Consider the following 22121-nt stretch of genomic DNA (forward strand, 5'->3'; position numbering starts at 1 on the left):
GGCAAGGATTCATAAAGTTGCTTTTGTTTGTTTCCACTTGTCCTTAGCAGAGACGTACCAGGACTGTAGTCCAACTAAATCAATGCCAACTAAACCAACTTGGATGGCTTTAAAACAGAATTAGTCAAATTCATGGATAAAGCCATCAGTGGCTACTAGCCATGATGGCAATGCTTTCCCTCCATGGTTGGAGTCAGTATGCTTCCGAATACCAGTTGCTTGAAACCACAGAAGAGGAGAGTGCTCTTGTGCTCAGGTCCTGCTTGCAGGCTTCCCATAGGCATTTGGTTGGCTGCTGAGAAGAGGATGCTGAACTAGATGGGCCATGGGCCTGATCTGTCAGATGAGGAGAAGCTCAGCAATAGTGGACAAGCTGTCTTTGGGGACATCTGTTCACCATTAGTGACCTTTTCCACTGAGGAAGCACTTCTAAGGAACTCCACAGAAAGCAATTAGGACACACCAGCACTAGAGGAGATTTTGAGATGGAGAAGAAGGTTTTCTCATAGGTATATTGAGCTCCAAGCATTTTGTACTCAAAGACAAATGGAGCTAGACTCTATTTGTCAACCGCAATGTGTGATTTAAACAGGCATCACTTCAATTCCCTGCCCAGACATTCCAACATCCTAGACTTGCCCTCTGCATTGAGACTCCAGGTTTCTCAAAATCACTGTTCACTTTTTTATTATTAAAATTATTTTCTTTTTGTATAAGAGAAAGGGGTCACAGGGAAGCACACATTTAGTCTAATTAGTGATTGCTCATAATGTCTTTGTTGCTTCTAGCAAATGAGTATTTTACATGAGGGCAGAAGCCAGGGCCGGATTAAACTGAGGACGGCCCCTAGACTGATTGGTGTTTGGGGGGCCCTTATCCCATCCCATCCCCCCGCTTTACCTACCTTTCCGCTTTTATTGCGGCTGAGCGCAGTGCGCACAAAGGTTTACCATCAATCAAGATGGCGGCTGAGGTTTCCCTCAGGGGCTGAAGCCTCTGCCGCCATCTTGGTTGATGGCAGGAATACACGCGTGTAGCACACGTGCGTGCCATCAACCAAGATGGCGGCAGAGGCTTCAGACCCTTAGGGAAACCTCGGCCGCCATCTTGATTGATGGCAAACTGCAAAAAACAGCAGAGAAAAAGGTAAGTGAAGCAGCGGGATGGCGGGCCCCCAAGAGCTCTGGGCCCCTAGGCTTCAGCCTACTAAGCCTAATGGATAATCTGGCCCTGGCAGAAGCAGCTGGAACAGTGAGGCAGAGAGGTCCAGGAAGAATGACAGACCCCTCAACTTTGCCCTCTTAGAAACACATCCCAGTTTATGAAATTAAAATGTTAAAAAAGTGCCCTTTTGTTTATGTTTCTGAGAAGTTTTGCTTTATAAATCACCAAGTTCACTGTTGTCTCCTTGTCCCAGCATGCCAGAAAAGAATACAGGAAGGGATGTAAGAGCAGTGGTAGAACATCTGCCTTGCATGCAGAAGGTCCCAGATGAAATCCCTGGCATCTCTAGGTAGATCTGGGAGAGACCCCTGTCTGAAAACCTGGAGGGTTGCTGCCAATCAGTGTAGACAATACTGAGCTAAATAGACCAATACTCTGACTCACAAATTTTATTTATTTATTTATTTAATTAGATATATATCCCACCCTTCCTCACAGTAGAACCACAGGGCGGCAAACAAAAGCACTAAAAACACTCTAAAACATCACAAAAACAGACTTTAAAATATATTACAACAAAACATCCTTAAAAACATATTAAAACAAACAAATCAATGCTTCCCATATTCTAAATACAGAAAAAACAAGAGGACACTAGTCCTAGACTTGTTGGGCTTGGATGTGGAAGAATGAAGGAGTTCAAAGCACTTCTATGTCTTGGCTTCTGTCAATTTCAGCTCCTCTCAGATCCTCATTTTTCCAGTCTACTTCAGTTCGCCTACGGCCATACTACCCTAAACACACCGGACCTCGTCTGATCTCGGAAGCTAAGCAGGGTGAGGCCTGGTTAGTACTTGGATGGGAGACCACCTGGGAATACCGGGTGCCATAGGCTTAGAGGAAGGCAATGGTAAACTGCCATTATATATATATATATATATATATATATATATATATATATATATATATATATATATATATATATATATATATATATATATATAAGATTATATAGATATAAGATTCATAGGGTCACCATAAGTCGTAATCAACTTGAAGGAATATAACAACAACAACAAAGTTCAGTTCTCCACATTTCCACAGCATTTTGTGAATTTTTTTATAAAAGTCCTCATTTTATTTATTAATTTATTTATTGCATTTGTATACCGCCCTATAGCCGAAGCTCTCTGGGAGGTTTACAACAATTAAAAACATTAAAAACAAATATATAAATTTAAAAACACATTTTTTAAAAAGCAGTTTTTTAAAACACATGCTAAAACGCCTTGGAGAAGAGGAAAGTGTTGACCTGGTGCCAAAAATATAACAGTGCTGATGCCAGCCGCACCTCATCAGCCACATCATTCCATAATTTGGGGGCCACCACTGAGAAGGCCCTCTCATAAGAACATAAGAACATAAGAAGAGCCTGCTGGATCAGGCCAGTGGCCCATCTAGTCCAGCATCCTGTTCTCACAGTGGCCAACCAGGTGCCTGGGGGAAGCCCGCAAGCAGGACCCGAGTGCAAGAACACTCTCCCCTCCTGAGGCTTCCGGCAACTGGTTTTCAGAAGCATGCTGCCTCTGACTAGGGTGGCAGAGCACAGCCATCATGGCTAGTAGTCATTGATAGCCCTGTCCTCCATGAATTTGTCTAATCTTCTTTTAAAGCCGTCCAAGCTGGTGGCCATTACTGCATCTTGTGGGAGCAAATTCCATAGTTTAACTATGCGCTGAGTAAAGAAGTACTTCCTTTGGTCTGTCCTGAATCTTCCAACATTCAGCTTCTTTGAATGTCCACGAGTTCTAGTATTATGAGAGAGGGAGAAGAACTTTTCTCTATCCACTTTCTCAATGCCATGCATAATTTTATACACTTCTATCATGTCTCCTCTGACCCGCCTTTTCTCTAAACTAAAAAGCCCCAAATGCTGCAACCTTTCCTCGTAAGGGAGTCGCTCCATCCCCTTGATCATTCTGGTTGCCCTCTTCTGAACCTTTTCCAACTCTAGAATATCCTTTTTGAGATGAGGCGACCAAAACTGTACACAGTATTCCAAATGCGGCCGCACCATAGATTTATACAACGGCATTATGATATCGGCTGTTTTATTTTCAATACCTTTCCTAATTATCACTAGCATGGAATTTGCCTTTTTCACAGCTGCCGCACACTGGGTCGACATTTTCATCGTGCTGTCCACTACAACCCCGAGGTCTCTCTCCTGGTCGGTCACCGCCAGTTCAGACCCCATGAGCGTATATGTGAAATTCAGATTTTTTGCTCCAATATGCATAATTTTACACTTGTTTATATTGAATTGCATTTGCCATTTTTCTGCCCATTCACTCAGTTTGGAGAGGTCTTTTTGGAGCTCTTCGCAATCCCTTTTTGTTTTAACAACCCTGAACAATTTAGTGTCATCAGCAAACTTGGCCACTTCACTGCTCACTCCTAATTCTAGGTCATTAATGAACAAGTTGAAAAGTACAGGTCCCAATACCGATCCTTGAGGGACTCCACTTTCTACAGCCCTCCATTGGGAGAACTGTCCGTTTATTCCTACTCTCTGCTTTCTGCTTCTTAACCAATTTCTTATCCACAAGAGGACCTCTCCTCTTATTTCATGACTGCTAAGCTTCTTCAGAAGCCTTTGGTGAGGTACCTTGTCAAACGCTTTTTGAAAGTCTAAGTACACTATGTCCACTGGATCACCTCTATCTATCGCTAGTCGGGCGGTATATAAATTTAATAAATAAAAAATAAAATAAATAAAAAATATGCTTGTTGACACTCTCAAAGAATTCTAATAGGTTACTGAGACAGGACTTTCCCTTGCAGAAGCCATGCTGGCTCTGCTTCAGCAAGGCTTGTTCTTCTATGTGCTTAGTTAATCTAGCTTTAATAATACTTTCTACCAGTTTTCCAGGGACAGAAGTTAAGCTAACTGGCCTGTAATTTCCGGGATCCCCTCTGGATCCCTTTTTGAAGATTGGCGTTACATTTGCCACTTTCCAGTCCTCAGGTACGGAGGAGGACCCAAGGGACAAGTTACATATTTTAGTTAGCAGATCAGCAATTTCACATTTGAGTTCTTTGAGAACTCTCGGGTGGATGCCATCCGGGCCCGGTGATTTGTCAGTTTTTATATTGTCCATTAAGCTTAGAACTTCCTCTCTCGTTACAACTATTTGTCTCAGTTCCTCAGAATCCCTTCCTGCAAATGTTAGTTCAGGTTCAGGGATCTGCCCTATATCTTCCACTGTGAAGACAGATGCAAAGAATTCATTTAGCTTCTCTGCAATCTCCTTATCGTTCTTTAGTACACCTTTGACTCCCTTATCATCCAAGGGTCCAATTGTCTCCCTAGATGGTCTCCTGCTTTGAATGTATTTATAGAATTTTTTGTTGTTGGTTTTTATGTTCTTAGCAATGTGCTCCTCAAATTCTTTTTTAGCATCCCTTATTGTCTTCTTGCATTTCTTTTGCCAGAGTTTGTGTTCTTTTTTATTTTCTTCATTTGGACAAGACTTCCATTTTTTGAAGGAAGACTTTTTGCCTCTAAGAGCTTCCTTGACTTTGCTCGTTAACCATGCTGGCATCTTCTTGGCCCTGGCGGTACCTTTTCTGATCTGCGGTATGCACTCCAGTTGAGCTTCTAATATAGTGTTTTTAAACAACTTCCAAGCATTTTCGAGTGATGTGACCCTCTGGACTTTGTTTTTCAGCTTTCTTTTTACCAATCCCCTCATTTTTGTGAAGTTTCCTCTTTTGAAGTCAAATGTGACCATGTTGGATTTTCTTGGCAATTGGCCAGTTACATGTATATTTAATTTAATAGCACTGTGGTCACTGCTCCCAATCGGTTCAACAACACTTACATCTTGCACCAGGTCCCGGTCCCCACTGAGGATTAAGTCCAGGGTTGCCGTCCCTCTGGTCGGTTCCATGACCAACTGGTCTAGGGAATAGTCATTTAGAATATCTAGAAACTTTGCTTCTTTGTCATGACTGGAACACATATGCAGTCTCCCTTGTTGCCACCCTCCGAGCTTCCCTTGGAGGAGGCACATGGAGGAGGGCCTTTAATCTTGAATGTAGTGTATGGGTGGGTTCGTATCGGGAGAGGCGTTCCATCAGGTATTGTGGTCCCAAGCCGTGTAAGGCTTTATAGGTTAAAATTAGCACCTTGAATCGAGCTCAGAAACATACAGGCAGCCAATGCAAACGGGCCAGAATCGGTTTCGATTATGTTTGAACCATCTGGTCCCTGTTACCAATCTGGTTGCTGCATTTTGCACAAGCTGCAGCTTCCAAACCGTCTTCAAAGGCAGCCCCATGTAGAGTGCATTGCAATAATCTAACTTGGAGGTTACCAGAGCATGGACAACTGAAGCCAGGTTATCCCTGTCCAGATAGGGGCGTAGCTGGGCCACCAACCAAAGTTGGTAGAAGGCACTCCGTGCCTCTGAGGCTACCTGAGCCTCAAGTGACAGAGATGGTTCTAGGAGAACCCCAAGCTACGAACCTGCTCCTTCAGGGGGAGTGCAACCCCATCCAGGACAGGTTGGACATCCACCATCCAGTCAGAAGAACCACCCACTAGCAGCATCTCAGTCTTGTCTGGATTGAGCCTCAGTTTATTAGCCCTCATCCAGTCCATTGTTGCAGCCAACGGTTTCATGTAGATGTTGAACAGCATGGGGGACAGAACTGACCCCTGTGGAACCCCATACTGGAGAGTCAAGGGTGCCGAGCAATGCTCCCCGAGCACCATGTTCTGGAGACAACCCGCCAAGTAGGAGCGGAACCACTGACATGCAGTTCCTCCCACTCCCAACTCAGCCAGTCTTCCCATGGTCGATGGTATCGAAGGTCACTTCAAGGAGAATCAACAGAGTCACAGTCCCCCTGTCTCTCTCCTGACAGAGGTCATCATACAGGGCAACCAAGGCTGTTTCCGTGTTTCATGAAAACTTCTGCTTCTTCTACATTCATGGATTAGGCATGCGAGTGATAAGAATATAAGAACATATGAAGAGCCTGGTGGATCAGGCCAATGGCCCATCTAGTCCAGCATTCTATTCCCCCAGTGGTCCATGGGAAGCCCACAAGTTTGACCTGAGTCCAAAGATTCCATCCAAAGATAACACAGTATATAGGGATGAAGTTGCAGCACTACATAGCCAGGGGTATAGTCTTCAGGGGTCATTGAGGGGTTGTAGACCTGGGACTTTACAGGTCCCCATGTGTGAGCCAATCAGCATGAAAAGGGAGCATGTTAGCCATTGAAACAAAGTCCTTGTCTTTTCATGCTGATTGTAGCCAAGCAGAGTGAAACGAGGTGAATCAGCCACTGAGAAGACTCTTCTCAATAGCTAACACCCAAACTCCCCTTTCATCAGCTCCTAGGGACATATTTTGTAGTGGAGTGTGGACTTGCGAGATGACAGGGAGATGATGGAAAGTGGAAAAGAGGTGTGGCTATGAGGGGTTTTGGCGTGACTATCATGAAGGGACCCTGCACTTCTGAATTTGTCACTACCCTACTGTAACATAGCCAGTCAGATTTGGCTATGACCTGGACAACAAATATCACCAGTGGCAAATGAAGTCAGACAGGACTGAAGGCAAATGAGAGCAAATAAACAAATAAAACAAGCATTTTCACGCAAGTACTGAAAAACCACAAGAAAAAGAGGCATCTTTCAGCGGTGCCATAAAAAAAACTGTGAAAAACTGTGAGTAGATTTAGCTCAGCTCTAATTCTGGATGACAATATTCTTGAACTCCTGCCATGGCACAATTACGGAGGACTGATCAAGTTGCCTCTGGGTGTTGATAAATGAATGAACAAGAGCTGCAGGGCAGCACACCGTGGGCCGAGGGGAGCCTCATGTTTGCCAAAGAAGTAGCAAACTTGGATAGATTTCGTGCCACCAGAAAATTACTCACCCACTCTCCCTCCCCTCAAATCAATATAGACCCCCCTTTATTTTTCCCAGCAGTGTCAAAGAACATTTAAACTTTAACACGGATTCCCTACACACAGAGATTTATAGTGTCACTCCCAATCTCGTGCAACCAAATAAACTGGGATGTTTGTAATTTCACATTCTGCCATTGAGCTCAACAGCCCTTTAAACCCCCCAATTTCAGGGAAGAGCTTTGGAGCATCAATTTGAAGAGAAATTCACAAAAATCAATTTGCACAGTAGGAAAGGAAACCACAGCAGGTGCGTTTACAGATGTTACAGCTTCTCCTCCTATCATCTTAGCACTGAATTGTAAAAAGCCAGATAAACACGGAAGCGAAAGGGGGCAAAAGCTCTAAAACATCCCTGCTCTTTTTAATTATTATTTTCAAAGAAAGTAACTATGTTCGCATGTATTTCGTGCCAGATCCAACGGTCCTTGAGTAATAGTTCTCATTTCTACAGCACTCACTTTGAGAAGAGGTTTACCATGATTACTTTGTTTCCCCTCACATTATCCCTGCTAGGTAGGTCAACCTAATTATCTCCATTTCTCAAGGTGAGATCTGAGGGAAGGTAGCTTGCTCAAGGCCACCCAATAAGCCTCATGGCTGAGCTGATATGTGAAATATGGCCTGTCTGTTCCAAATTCATTATAGGCAAACACAAAGATAATGGAAGAAAATTCAGAATTTGACTCTGATTCAAAATTTCAAGGCTTCTCAACCTATATACTGCTAGCAGACTCAGTTCTCCGACTCAGAGTGTTAATCTTTATGTAACCAAACTGCCACTTTCCAATGTTTATGATCTTAAGTAGAGACTTGGCAAGCCCCCCACAAAAGGCAATTTTTGTCACCCACCTCAGGGCTCCTTTAGCCCATTTAGTGCCCCCCCAAACCCAGATAAATCATGGAATAGGGTCCTGTTTCAAGTGGCAGCCCTTCTGGAATTTCTTCCCCAGAGAGGTGTGCCATTTTTTGGCAAATGCTAAAGACACACCTCTTTACCCTGACACCTGAGGTGGGTTTTTGTTGAACCCACCCTATTCTTGTGACTGTAATTTGTTTTAAAAGTGAATTTTAAACTGTTGTAACCCTCTGGGACCTGCTGGTGAAGGGCAGGTAAACTTTTATTTTAATCACAATATTTGCTACAAAGCAAAATTGTGTCAAGCCCTTAGCCTGGGACCGGTTTACTTCAGAGAACCCTTTAACCTGTAAATGTCCACTCAGCTGCTTTGATCTGTGGAACTAGCATGTTTACAAGCACCACACAATGTCTGTTTTGCAGTGATAAGGAATGGATCTTTCAGGGTGGAGGCACTTACACGCTGGAACTCCCTGCCCATTGACATTAGGTAGGTTCCTTCACTGTATTGTTTTTGGCACCTGCTAAAAACTTTTTTTTTAGGCGATCCTACCCAGATATGTAAAGCTGATATGCATTTTACTGAGTGCATTTTACTGATTTTACTCTCCCTTTCTGCAGCTGCTAGCAACTGGTTCTTAGAAGCATACGGCATCTAACTATGGTAGCACACCACAGCCATCTTGGCTAGTAGCTTCTTTTTTAACTACTGGTTTTATATATACTTGGAATTGTGTGCGTGTCTCTGTGCGGGGGAATTGGGTCAACTTGTTTTTAACATCTGACTTTTATCGATAATTTAAACATATATTTTGTGATTCATGTAAACTGCTTAGGGGTTTCACCAATTAAGGGGTTTCACAGATGCCATTAATAAATAAATACAAATAGTAAGAATGGCCTTGGCTGCGTGACCTTGAATTTATATTGATGGAAGAAACAAGCAAAGAGCCTCCTGAAGGATATAAAAAGAAACCACTGCTCTACGCGTTTTAGATTCATTGTTCTGCAACATTTTTTGAGATCCAGCAAACAATAACATCTGCAGGAAAAGAATATAACGAACCTTGCAAGGCCTCTTAATTTTCTGTCTTTATTGCTGCAGAGATTCTGATTCCACTTCAAAATAAACCCAATTACCTTCCTAAAAAGGTAAGCTGATGACTTCGGGGAGATCCAGGTGCCTCATCTTCCCCACAGTACAAATCAGCAGAAAGGATCTGGGGGCTAATTATAGCCTACCTGTCCACTTATCAACTAGACAAGTATCAACTAGACAACATCAGCCAGGTTTTTATGATTAACCTGCCCCAATTGGGAAAGGAGGAAAAGCAATGCATCAGAAACTAATTAAGATGACACTGAATCATGTTATATTGGACTGCAAAAGATCTTAAAAGGTCACTTACTCCTTCTTTCTTTTTGCCTTAGAGCAGATCACTATAAAAGAGAAACAATGTTGCCTTAACAATCCCCAACTTATTTTAGAAGCTTCCAATTCCATGTGAAGCCTGGCCCAATCTGAAGACGAAGGGAAAGTAACGGAATGATAACAAAACAAAAACTACAGTGCTTGTCATTCACATCCTGTTATTGACCAATTACATGGCACACGAGCAAGAATTTTGGAGAATTCCAATGAAAATGGAAACAGGAACAGGAACTGCCAATGTTCATTTATCCGTCTCATGTCCAAAATGGAAACCAATCCAATGAATAGAAATGGTATTCGCTGTTATTGCTTTCAGTCTGCAAATGATATATAACCGCTTATGTTCTTCCCCCCATTTGCATTGTGTTTCCCTTACACAGAAATGAATGGGGTGGAATAACATAATGACAATGTAATGTATGTAATTTGTATAATAAATTACGTAAGTTCTGTAATTTTACCACAGTGGACAGTGAGATGAATAATGTAGATGAACTGCAGTGGAACAGAAACAGTGCTACATGTGACAAATACAGGGTGGAACATCTTCTTACATCCCTGCTTAGGAGGTATCAGTTCAACAGCCAGAGTGTTTTCTAAGTCCATATATTTTGCCTGATATGGCACAACTGTTGGGCTTCAGATCAGGGAGAGCGGGGCTGCTCCATCAACCCTTCCCAACATACCTGGTGGTAACAGAGAAGTCTCCAGAGAGACTGTACAGCCTCTTCTCTGCCCCCCTCACACCTTGAACTCTGCAATGGCAGCATCTCATTCACAGGGACTCTGGGAAATGCAGTTTCCTAAGGACACCTGGGTCCTCAGTAAGGAGTTCTTTGAAGAAAAGAGTGCTCACTTCATAATGCCACTGAGCTTTGTGTGCAAGACAAATTTATATTCCCAAACAGGTAATTATGAACTTTGTCACTATCTAAATTCAGACGGTACACTTAATGGAGGGGGCTGGCTGGGGATATGGAAGATGCACATAGACCCACCATTTCCCATCATACCCCTGATGCTCTGCTACCATTTGAACCAGATAAAAAACAGGGCTACACACATCAGGACTCCACTGTGGCAGCCCAAGAGGCAGCATCTGCTCACTGGGCCAGGATATCACTGACATATTACCCCTCTGCTGAACCCCATTCTGCACACTACAAGAATCGGACCTTTGGTGTTGTGGCACCTACCCTTTGGAATCCCCTTCCATTAGTTACCAGGCAGGCGCCATCTCTGTTGTCTTTTGGGCACCTATTGAAGACCTTCCTCTGCCAACAAGCCTTGTAAATAGAGGTCTTCCCCAGTACACATCTGTACCGGAATTGTTTTTATTATTTTATTTTTGCTCATTGTTTGCCGTCCTGGGCTCCTTTGGAAGGATGAGTGGGATATAAATTTAATCAATCAATCAATCAATCCATGATGCTCACTGGATGTTCTTGGGCCAGTTACTATCTCACAGCCCAACCTACCTCGTAGGATGCTGTGAGGATAGAATAGGGTGTATGTGGAACAAGGACGTATTCCACCCTGAGCATCCTGGGTGAAGCATGAGTAACAACAACAACAACAACAATGATAAGTTAGTCTATGCTATTGACCTTGTTTGCAGTCTTAAGAAGTGTTGTTTCTTTTAAAAAAAGCACATGCTACAACATCAAGACTGTACTATTGAGAATAGGCTTACACACTCTCTCACACACCCCTTTCAAATGAAGGCACTCCACAGATGTGTTCTCCCCACTGAGTTATTGATAATGCTGCTTTTGTATCAGTAGCAGCAGCATTTAAGAGGACTCCACAGCATTCAGTGTGTGTTTATTATTCAGTGTTTGCATGCCTAATCTTCTAAAAGCATTGCAGATTAGGGGTGTATTACTAAATACAAAGCCAAATATTCCCCCATTCTTAATCCATTTATGTGTAACACATTTGTTAGTTAAGCCATTTATTACCACTTTCTGACATTTCCCACCACAATGCATCTTGCATAGAAGCCTCATAACAGGAGTCTGATTATGTTGGGAGTTTATATTGGCACTTGAAAGGGAATACACACACACACATGTACTTTAAACAACTGAAATAAGCTTAACCTATAATGCCCTTATTCTTAAAATTTAGTTCATCAAATGTAATGGGTTTTATTTCAATTAATATTTTAATTGCTTAGCAGTTGAGGACAAGAATAAAATAAAACAGAGCTGGAAGCTTTCATTAATTTTTCAGTGAATCAATTCAATCCTGTATAATTAATAACTGGGAATGGTGAGATTTGTTGGGAGCAATTCATATTTCAGATGACTGAATAAATGAATGACTTTGATCCGGAGATATTAACAAAATGGGTCTTGTATTTTTGTTGATGTGCATTAATGCAGGTTGGGCCCTCTTTGCCACCTCCAATCCAATTTTCTGGTTAAGAGCCAGATCAATTGATGCATTCGCTGCAGGATGAGAATGTAGTCTTTAACCAGAGCTGCACAAAAGATATTTCTGGAAACGGCAAACCTACAGCTGTCCATCTATGCACTGAGTTTGGAACCCTGTTAATCTAAGTATTTTTATTTATTTTCTTACATTTATATCCCAGTTTTCCTCTAAAGAGCTCAATGTGGTATACACAGTTCTCTTCTACCCATTTTATCATCGCAACAGCCCTGTGAGGTAGGTTATACTGAGAGACAGCGAGTGGCCGAAGGTCACCCTGTGAGTTTCATGGCTGAGTGGGGATTCGAACCCTAGTCTCCCAGATCATAGTCCAGCTTCATAACCATTATACCACATTGCAGAGTGGTTTGGGGCACCAAGCACTTCTTTCAGCTTTGGCAGGTAGGCAGTGATCCATTGGGCGAGCTTGTTACTGAAAATGACAGGTCCTTATCCAGCAATCCCTTTCCATCCTTCCCAGATGGTTGTAATCCCACTGGGACACATATCCATGTATATTTTGGGCGGTGTAGACTAGTGATGGGCAAACCTGTCACTTTTGGTTCCTCTCAGTTCCTCATATCTCCAGTTTTTAGTTGACTTTGTCCCATACTCGCATCAGTTTGTGAATTATTTTTATTAAAAAATCTGCATGAAAATTCACCAGCATTTTAGTGTGCACGTCTCCTATTTTTTCTATGCAACGTTTGCCAAATATTCCCCTTTTTTCAAACAGTTCCTCTAAATATAATGCATTTGTTGCATGTTATGTTCACAAACATATGCATGTTATGCACTCTCTCATCCGAAATATGCATTTTTGGTACACCTTTTTCGGTTGGAGAATTGCATCACAAAATGTGAAGAAGTGTGACTGTTGTGGGAGAGCAGCATTTGGGTCCACTTAATGTTTTGAGAAGTGTGAATTAGGCAGGCCTGTGTTAAAATGTGAACCAACCCACATTTCTCCCGCTTCCCTAGTCTACACATAAGCTTGGCTCCTAAGGTAAGTCAGCAAAAGGGCATTCATAGGAAGGAAGTCTCCCCTCCCCACCTCTCTCCCTAAAGCCCCCTGTGTCCCATGAAAAGCAGCTCCTAAAGGTTGGGGCCCCTACTGAACAACCAGAATGATCAAGAGGATGGTGTGTGTCCCCGATGAGGAAAGGTTGCAGCATCTGGGCCTTTTTTGTTTAGAGAAGAGGCGAATAAGAGGTGACATGAGAGCAGTCTATAAAATTATGCATGGCACTGAGAAAAGGGAGAGAGAAAAGTTTTTCTCTGTCTCTCATAACACTAGAACTGGTGAACATCCGATGAAGCTGAGTGGTGGAAGATTTCAGGACAGAAAAAAGAAAGTATTTCTTCATGCAACACAGTGTTAAACTATGGAATTTGTTCCAACAAGAAGCAGTGATGGCCACCAACATGGATGGCTTTAAAAGAGGATTAGATAGATTCATGGTGGATAAGGCTACCAATGGCTACTAGCCATGATGGCTATGCTCTGCCTCCATAGAAGGACACAGTATGCTTCTGAATACAGTAGGACCACACTCATACGGTGGGTTATGTTCCAGACCCCCGCCGAAAAACAAAACCCGCCGAAAAGCAGAACTCTGACCACTCTTGTCCATGAACTGGAAGCCTCCAGGCTGGATTACTGTAATGTGCTCTATGTGGGGTTGCCCTTGAGGTTGGTCTGGAAGCTGCAGCTGGTGCAAAATGCAGTGGTGCGATTGCTCACTGGGGCAGGGTATCGCCAATATGTCACCCCGCTGCTGAAAGAATTGCACTGGCTGCTCATTTGCTACCGGGCCAAGTTCGGTTCTAGTTTTGTGTACAAAGCCCTGCACAGCTTGGGACCAGGATACCTGAAAGACGGTCTTACCCCTTATATACCCAGTCGATCACTGCTCTCTGCAGGGGAGGGCCTCCTGCAGATACCATCTTATCAGGAGGTTTGTTCTGCACAGTATAGGAAATGGACCTTCAGTGTGGCGGCACCTACTCTGTGGAATTCCCTTAAATATTAGGCAGGCACCATCTCTGCAATCTTTTCGGTGCCTTTTGCAGACTTTCCTCTTTCAACAAGCCTTTTAAGTTGAGACCTATCCCAGTCTGTGTCTGTGTTAGAATTGCTTTTAATATGTTTTCTTTAATATGTTTTTAACTCTTTTTTAAAAAAATGTTTTTAAAGCTTTTTTTAAAAAAAAATGTTTTTAACATTGTTTTGTTTTAATGTATTTTAAGGGTTTTTTTATGATGTTTTAAAGTTTTTTTAGCATTTCTGTTTGCCGCCCTGGGCTTCTGCTGGGAGGAAGGGTGGGATATAAATCAGAGACCCAGTGCCTGCAGGAGGAAGGGGAACACCACCATCCCTTCCAGGGAAAGAGAGCCGTTTGCTGCTGCCTGCCTGCCGGCCTGCCTGCTTGCTTGCTGCTACTGCTCGGCTACCAGCACCACCACCCTTTCCTGGTTGGACTTCTGCTCTGCGGGGGTCACGCCTTGCAGGACCAGGCCCCAGGTACTCAGCCAGCTGTGGCTGATTTTTTCCACCTGTCCCTTCTCTGGAGGGGATACATAAGCCAGCTGGCTGAGGCGGCTCCTGCTTTGTCTGCCTTTTTCTGGGTCTTCAGTTATGTGCCTGGGAGAGAGGACTCAGAGCCAAGTGGGGAGATTTGAGGGGGGCCCAATTAGTGTAGTGACGGGTAGAGGGAGATATGGCATTGTGAGGAGGACTTGCCAGGTAAGGGGAACGCGGCCCAGGCAGTTAACGGCTGTGCCTTGTTCCGGTCCTCCCCACACCCGCAGGTTTGTTGGCTGCCCTATCAGCCAACTCTCAGGCCTCTGGATGCTGCTGCTAAATGCCAGATCGGTGCATAATAAGATCTCCCTCATTCACGATTTAATTGTGGATGAGGCAGCCGATCTGGCATGTATATCCGAGACCTAGGTGGGTGAGCAGGGGGGAGTCAGTCTCTCCCAGCTATGTCCACCAGGGTACCTGGTCCAGCATCAGGGTAGATCTGAGGGTCTGGGAGGGGGGGTTGCTGTGGTCTATAGGAGCTCCATCTTCTTCTGCAGGCACCCTGTCCATGTGACTACTGATCTGGAGTGTTTGCACCTTATGTTGGGTCAGCGGGACAGACTGGGGATTCTGTTGGTGTACCACCCACCCCGCTGCCCAACAGACTCCCTAGCTGAGCTGACGGAGATGGTCTCGGGTGTACTGTTGAGATACTCCAGACTGTTGGTTCTGGGGGATGTCAACATCCATGCCGAGGCCACGTTATCCGGGGCAGCTCAGGATTTCATGGTCTCCATGACAACCATGGGACTGTCCCAATATGCCATTGGCCCAACACATGTAGCAGGGCATACTCTAGATTTGGTTTTTGCATCTGGACATGGAGTTGGTGATCTGAATGTGGGGGGCCTTACATCAGTCCCTCTGTCATGGACAGATCACTGCTTGCTGAAGTTTAGACTTACAGCGGCTTTTCCCCTCTGCAAGGGTGGGGGACCTATTAAGTTGGTCCGCCCCCAGAGACTAATGGATCCGGATGGTTTCCAAAGGGCTCTGGGGAGTTTTCCGGCTGATAGGGCTGGCACTCCTGTAGAAACCCTGGTTGAACTGTGGAATACAGAAATGACCCGGGCAGTTGACATGATTGCTCCTGAGCACCCTCTCCTGTGTAGAGCTTGTACGGCTCCGTGATATACCCCAGAGCTGAGAGTGATGAAACAACACAGGAGACAGCTTGAGTGCAGATGGAGAGGAACTCCTAGTGGATGCAATTATACACTGGTAAGTGCCTATGGTAAGCTGTATTTAGGGGCAGTGAGGGCAGCAAAAAACCAATATTTTGCTGCCACTATCAAATCATCAATCTGCCGCCCAGCGGAGCTCTTCGGAATTGTCCGGGGGCTATTACACTCTGGCCCCAGGGACATGGTAGAACCATCTGAGGCCCGCTGTAATGAATTTGCTAGGCACTTCAAGGATAAAATCTTTAGCATCTGCCAGGACTTAGACTCCAGTGTTATAGCAGGTGAATCAAGCGAGGTATCCAGAGCACAGCCTTGTCCCGATTTCTTGGATGAGTTTCAGTTGGTACAGCTTGAGGATGTTGACAAGGTGCTTGGACAGGTTCGTCCAACCACTTCTGTGCTGGATCCTTGCCCTTCTTGGCTAATAAAAGCTAGCAGTGATGGAACAGCCGGCTGGGCCAGGGAAGTGATTAATGCCTCTCTGCGAGAGGGGTGGTCCCTGGCTGTCTGAAAGAGGCAGTAGTGAGACCACTCTTGAAGAGGCCCTCCCTGGACCCAGAAAATCTTAATAACTATAGGCCGGTAGCAAATGATCCATTCCTGGGCAAGGTCCTGGAACGAGTGGTTGCAGGCCAGCTCCAAACACTTGCGGATGAGACCGATTATCCAGATCCATTTCAGTCGGGTTTCAGGCCTGGTTTTGGCACGGAAACAGTCTTGGTTGCCCTGTATGATGACCTTTGTCGGGAGAGAGACAGGGGGAGTGTGACTCTGTTGATTGTCCTTGATCTCTCAGCGGCTTTCAATACCATCGGCAATGGTATCCTTCTGGGGAGACTGGCTGAGTTGGGAGTGGGAGGTACTGCATTGCAGTGGTTCCGCTCCTACTTGGCAAGTCGCCTCCAGAAGGTGGTGCTTGGGGAACATTGCTCAGCACCCTGGACTCTACAGTATGGGGTTCCGCAGGGGTCAGTTTTGTCCCCTATGCTGTTCAACATCTATATGAAATTGTTGGGTGCGGTCATCCGGAGTTTTGAAGTGCGTTGCCATCAGTATGCTGATGACACGCAGCTCTGTTTCTCCTTTTCATCTTCTTCAGGTGAGGCTGTCAATGTGCTGAACCGGTGCCTGGCTGCAACAATGGACTGGATGAGGGCTAATAAACTGAGGCTCAATCCAGACAAGACTGAGATGCTGCTAGTGGGTGGTTCTTCTGACCGGATGGTGGATGTCCAACCTGTCCTGGATGGGGTTGCACTCCCCCTGAAGGAGCAGGTTCGTAGCTTGGGGGTTCTCCTAGAACCATCTCTGTCACTTGAGGCTCAGGTAGCCTCGGTGGCATGGAGTGCCTTCTACCAACTTTGGTTGGTGGTCCAACTACGTCCCTATCTGGACAGGGATAACCTGGCTTCAGTTGTTCATGCTCTGGTAACCTCCAAGTTAGATTACTGCAATGCACTCTACGTGGGGCTGCCTTTGAAGACGGTTTGGAAGCTGCAGCTTGTGCAAAATGCAGTGGCCAGATTGGTAACAGGGACCAGATGGTCCGAACATATAAAACTGATTCTGGCCCGCTTGCATTGGCTGCCTGTATGTTTCCGAGCTCAATTCAAGGTGCTGGTTTTGACCTATAAAGCCTTACATGGCTTGGGACCACAATACCTGATGGAACGCCTCTCCCGATACGAACCCACCCGTACACTACATTCAAGATTAAAGGCCCTCCTCCATGTGCCTCCTCCAAGGGAAGCTCGGAGGGTGCCAACAAGGGAGATGGCCTTCTCAGTGGTGGCCCCCAAATTACGGAATGATCCATGTGACAAGGTGCACCTGGTGCCAACACTGTTATCTTTTCAGCGCCAGGTCAAGACTTTCCTCTTCTCCCAGGCGTTTTAGCATGTGTTTTAAATTGTTTTTATATTGTTTTAAATTTTAAATTTTGTTTTAAATTGTTTTTAAAATATGTGTTTTAAATTGTATATTTGTTTTAATGTTTTTGATTGCTGTAAACCGCCCAGAGAGCTTCGGCTATGGGGCGGTATGCAAGCGCAATAAATCAATCAATAAATTAAATAAATAAATAATAAATAAATAAAACTCCGTCAATAAAATGGCACCCGATGCCCAAAAAACATCATAAAAGCGGAACAAGCGCTGTATGAGTGGGGCCTTACTCTAATTGAAAACCGCCGTATTAGCGGGCCGCCGAAAAGCGGGCTCTACTGTACCAGTTGCTGGAAGCTGCAGGAGGGGAGAGTGCTCTTGAGCTCAGGTCCTGCTTGTGGGCTTCCCATGGGTGTCTGGTTGGCCACTATGAGAACAGGACTAGATGGGCTACTGGACCAGATGGGCCACTGGCCTAATCCAGCAGGTTTTTCTTACGTTTTTATGTGGGATGGACAGTAGAGGGCTGCTGGGAGGAGTGTCCAAAATCAAACTTGGGCCCCGAGACAAGTCAACTGACAGAAACTTGCAAAATCAAAATTCCTCATCCCCTCCTCTCCCTAGCAGTTCCCCACAGAGTTCAGGAGGGCCCCCAGGTTTTTTGAGGGGGGACATGAGGAAGCGATGGGAAACTTCCCTTCCATGAACTTCCTTCAGCCGATTCATCTTAGGATCCATCTGCACCTGATACTTTAGCTGTGGGATTGCAAACACTCTCCCTGGAGCCACTTAGAATCATAGAATAGTAGAGTTGGAAGGGGCCTACAAGGCCATCGAGTCCAACCCCCTGCGCAATGCAGGAATCCAAATCAAAGCATAACCGACAGATGGCTGTCCAGCTGCCTCTTGAATGCCTCCAGTTTCAGAGAGCCCACTACCTCTCTAGGTCATTGGTTCCACTTCCCTCTCCCATGCAAATATCTGCCACGCTCCCCCTTGCTGCCCTTAACCTGAAATTCAGCAGCAGGAGGAAATGAGGAAGGGTGGAGCAGCAGCAGTGCCTTCCTGGTAATGGCACTGCATCCACTGGGGGGGAAGAGCAGGAGGAGGCAAGGAGAGGGATGGAAAGAGCTGTCAATTTCCATTCTCTTTTTAAAACAATCCGCATGAAAATTATCCAGCATTTTGGCATGGATTTCTCCTAATAAACTCATTTTGACAGCAAATGTTCCTAATATGTTTGCATTTTGTATGCTATTTTCACTCATATATTTATTTTTATGCACACTTTCCTCCAACATATGCATTTTTATGAAAATTGGCAATCGGCACTGCAAAATTTAATAAGTGACATTTTGAAGGATGGCTGTGTTTTGGAAAGTGCACATTTGAGAGATTAGGCTTGAAATGCGACCTGCATCAAATTTCTCTCCCATCCCTCTTCAGGGGTGTGGTGGGGGAGCTCCAGGTTGCTGAGATCACCTGCGGGTTCCACCACTGGCAAGCTAGAGGTCCCCCTCTTTGCTCATCCCCTTCTCAGCGAATGCAGCACCAATGTCGGAAGACTACTGCTGCTGCCGTGCCCCTCTCCCTCACGTGCCACTGCTGGGTTGAGGCATACATTGGCACCCACCTTAACTAAAGTTAATGTAAATATGTTCACTATTCATCAGTGCTTTGAAGCCACCTTCAACCCTGGTTTCAAATTCTGGCTCATAGTGAACATTAAAGAAGAAGAAAAATGTGAGTATTATTATCAGTCAGGTATTGGATGAATCAGTTAAATCACCCAATTATTAACTGAATTTTATCTCACAGTTGCATACAACCCCTTTGGAAAGGAACTACACACATGAGGTTGCATTCAACTAACTCTTACTCAGACCAGACCCATTGAAATTAATAGACCTAAGTTCTCCTCTGAGTTAACCCCATCCCGAGGTTCATTTAACACCGATCTAAAATCGAGCCTTCAGTGTTATTGGCCCAGTTCTCTGGGATGCTCTGCCAACAGGGATTCAGCAGGCACCTTCTGTGTTAACCTTTCAACACCGGCCGAAAACCTGCTTATGCAGGCAGTTAAGAAAACATCTCTTCACAATAGTTGACCTTGTTATTAGTGTATTTTTAATGGTCTTTATTATGCCATTTTTATTTGTTGTAAACCCCTTTGATGTTTTTTGCAATGCAATAGTGGCATACAAATATGTTTATAAATAAAAGAAATAAAGATCCTTCTGTGGGCTTCCCACAGGCATGTGGCTGGCCATTGGAGGAGGCAGGATGCTGAATTAAATGGCCCTTTGGGTTGATCCAGCTGGGCCCTTCATTTGCAGGTTAGGCTGAGATATGATGACTTGTTGAAGGACATAGTGAGTGTCACAGATGACGGTGATTGAAATCAAGGTTGTGCTGGTCCAAGTCAAACAGTATCCATATTTAAGTGGTTGCAATTTTTAAAAGTAAGTGTGTGTGTTGGGGGGGCAATTATGTACTTAAAAGAACCAGAAGGTGAAGGGACCCCTTAGTTTATTTATAAAATGCATGGCTGTTTTTTGATATCTAGAAAAGCTGTACAATGTACAAATTTTTTTTCAGTAATAACAATGTTTATTATGGGAGATGCTTTTTCCTCTTAAGATGTCATGGACATGACATGTTATTTTTCCTCCCTAATAACAACATTGCCACATTTATTACATGGTAGGTTATTCTGACCTGGTTCAGAAACATAATAAACAATCAACTCAATGAGATATTGTTAGCAGATCGAGAGAGACATCGAAGCTTCTCTTGTCAGGGTGAAACTAAACTGCAGAAAATGTGGATGGCCAGACGTCACAGAACATTCATCACTTGCAAGGTAACTGACTTCTTCTGAATTCACCCAGGCAGAAAATGAACAGCTGCCAAAGCTGATCAGGGAAAAGGAAAATACAGCTTCCAGGAATGAAATCTCCCCCCACCCATTTGTGTTTAATGTTTTTGGTTAAAACAATGCTATTTAGCCACAAAAGTAAGTAACAACAGCAAAAGTCTAGACACTAGGAGTCCTAGGGCTCCTCCATTAAATGTACCCTAAAGCTTCAGCCTGAAACAGACATTGTGCTCAATCATGATTTGCTCTCCTTAACCAGGGTTTAGGTACTAACACATAAAAGGCTGCATTTACCCAGACGATAAGCCAGAGCTGCTGGTTTATTGTGGTTTATCACAGAGGTAGGGAACGTATTTTCAGCCTGAGGGCCGCATTCCCTTCTGGGTAACTTTCTGAGGGCCACATACCAGTGGTGGGTGGGGCCAGAGGCAAAAATGGGTGGGGCAATCAATGTGCCTTTTACCTTTGTACAGTGGGCTGCTTTTTACACACAGCCACGGACCCCTTTCTGTCCTCCATTAACAAGCGAGAGGCATCATCAGGGTTCAAGGACACATGTCAGCTGGGCCAAAACACTTGGGGTGCAAAGCAGGGTCAGTGAAGGGTGTGGCCTGGGGAGAAGAGGAGGCTCCCCAACCCTGGTTTATCAGGAATGGGAATGAGAAGGGTGCTTGTGCATGCTGGCCAACCATGCCCGCTTTGCTTTTATTTATTTATTTAATTAATTTGTATCCTGCCCTTCCTCCCAGCAGGAGCCCAGGGCAGCAAACAAAGCACTAAAACACTTTAAAACATCATAAAAAGAGATCTTAAAATACATTAAAACAAAACAGCATTAAAAACATTTTTAAAAAAACAACTTTAAGAAAGGGTTAAAAACATTATTAAAAAACACATTAAGCAATTCTGACACAGATGCAGGCTGGGAGAGGTCTCAACTTCAAAGGCTTGCTGAAAGAGGAAAGTCTTCAAAAGGCGCCGAAAAGATAGCAGAGATGGCGCCTGCCTAATATTCAAAGGGAGGGAGTTCCACAGGGTAGGTGCCGCCACACTAAAGGTCCGTCTCCTGTATTGTGCAGAACGAACCTCCTGATAAGATGGTATCTGCAGGAGGCCCTCACCAGCAGTAGCATGAGCAGTAGAAAAACCAGGAAGCCACGACTCAGCTTGTCTTTCCATGAAGTCCTGCCCTAGGACTGTGGTTTGTTTCTTCCTACCAAGTCAGGATCACTAGCCACCCTTAAGCTGTGGCTTCTTAGGAAGAATCAAGCCATGATCCCCAGTTCAGACATCACAGAAAGCCCAGCTTAATTGTTTATCTCCCTGGCTGCTCATTCCCTTGCTTATCATGATGGGCAAAGGCAGCTAGACACTTGACCCTGTAGTTAAGGCTTGTCCACATGCGAGGAAACAAAAACATGTTTCAACGTGGGTTTGCAAACCACATTCGTGCTACATCTTCACCATGTAAGCTATGTTTACAGAACTTTCCTTTCCCTTCCAGACTCTCTGTTCTCAGCATTATGGCTACACTGGGCCTGCGTGTATGAATCTCATACACTGTCTTTACATCACAAAAATTCCCGGCTGAAGAGTGATGATTCTGAGGACGAGACTTTGGTTGCCCCCATTTTACTGTCCCTGCTCCTGTATATTTTTATCCTTGTAAGATGCTTTGAGACCTAGATGGTGAAAAGTGGGATATAAT

At 44.5% G+C, this 22121-nt stretch overlaps 1 protein-coding gene and 1 non-coding gene across 27 annotated transcripts in view; one reads left to right on the forward strand and one right to left on the reverse strand.

Moving 5' to 3' along the window:
- Positions 1-22121, reverse strand: part of NRXN1 (neurexin 1) — a 1438606-nt gene that overhangs the window by 293211 nt on the left and 1123274 nt on the right. The gene's annotated exons all lie outside the window — the stretch shown is intronic.
- LOC133384723 (5S ribosomal RNA) lies at positions 1941-2059 on the forward strand. Its single transcript, XR_009762658.1, has one exon. It is a non-coding gene; the product is annotated as a 5S ribosomal RNA (ribosomal RNA).

This window comes from Rhineura floridana, chromosome 4, assembly GCF_030035675.1.
Source record: "Rhineura floridana isolate rRhiFlo1 chromosome 4, rRhiFlo1.hap2, whole genome shotgun sequence".
Classification (NCBI taxonomy): domain Eukaryota; kingdom Metazoa; phylum Chordata; class Lepidosauria; order Squamata; family Rhineuridae; genus Rhineura; species Rhineura floridana.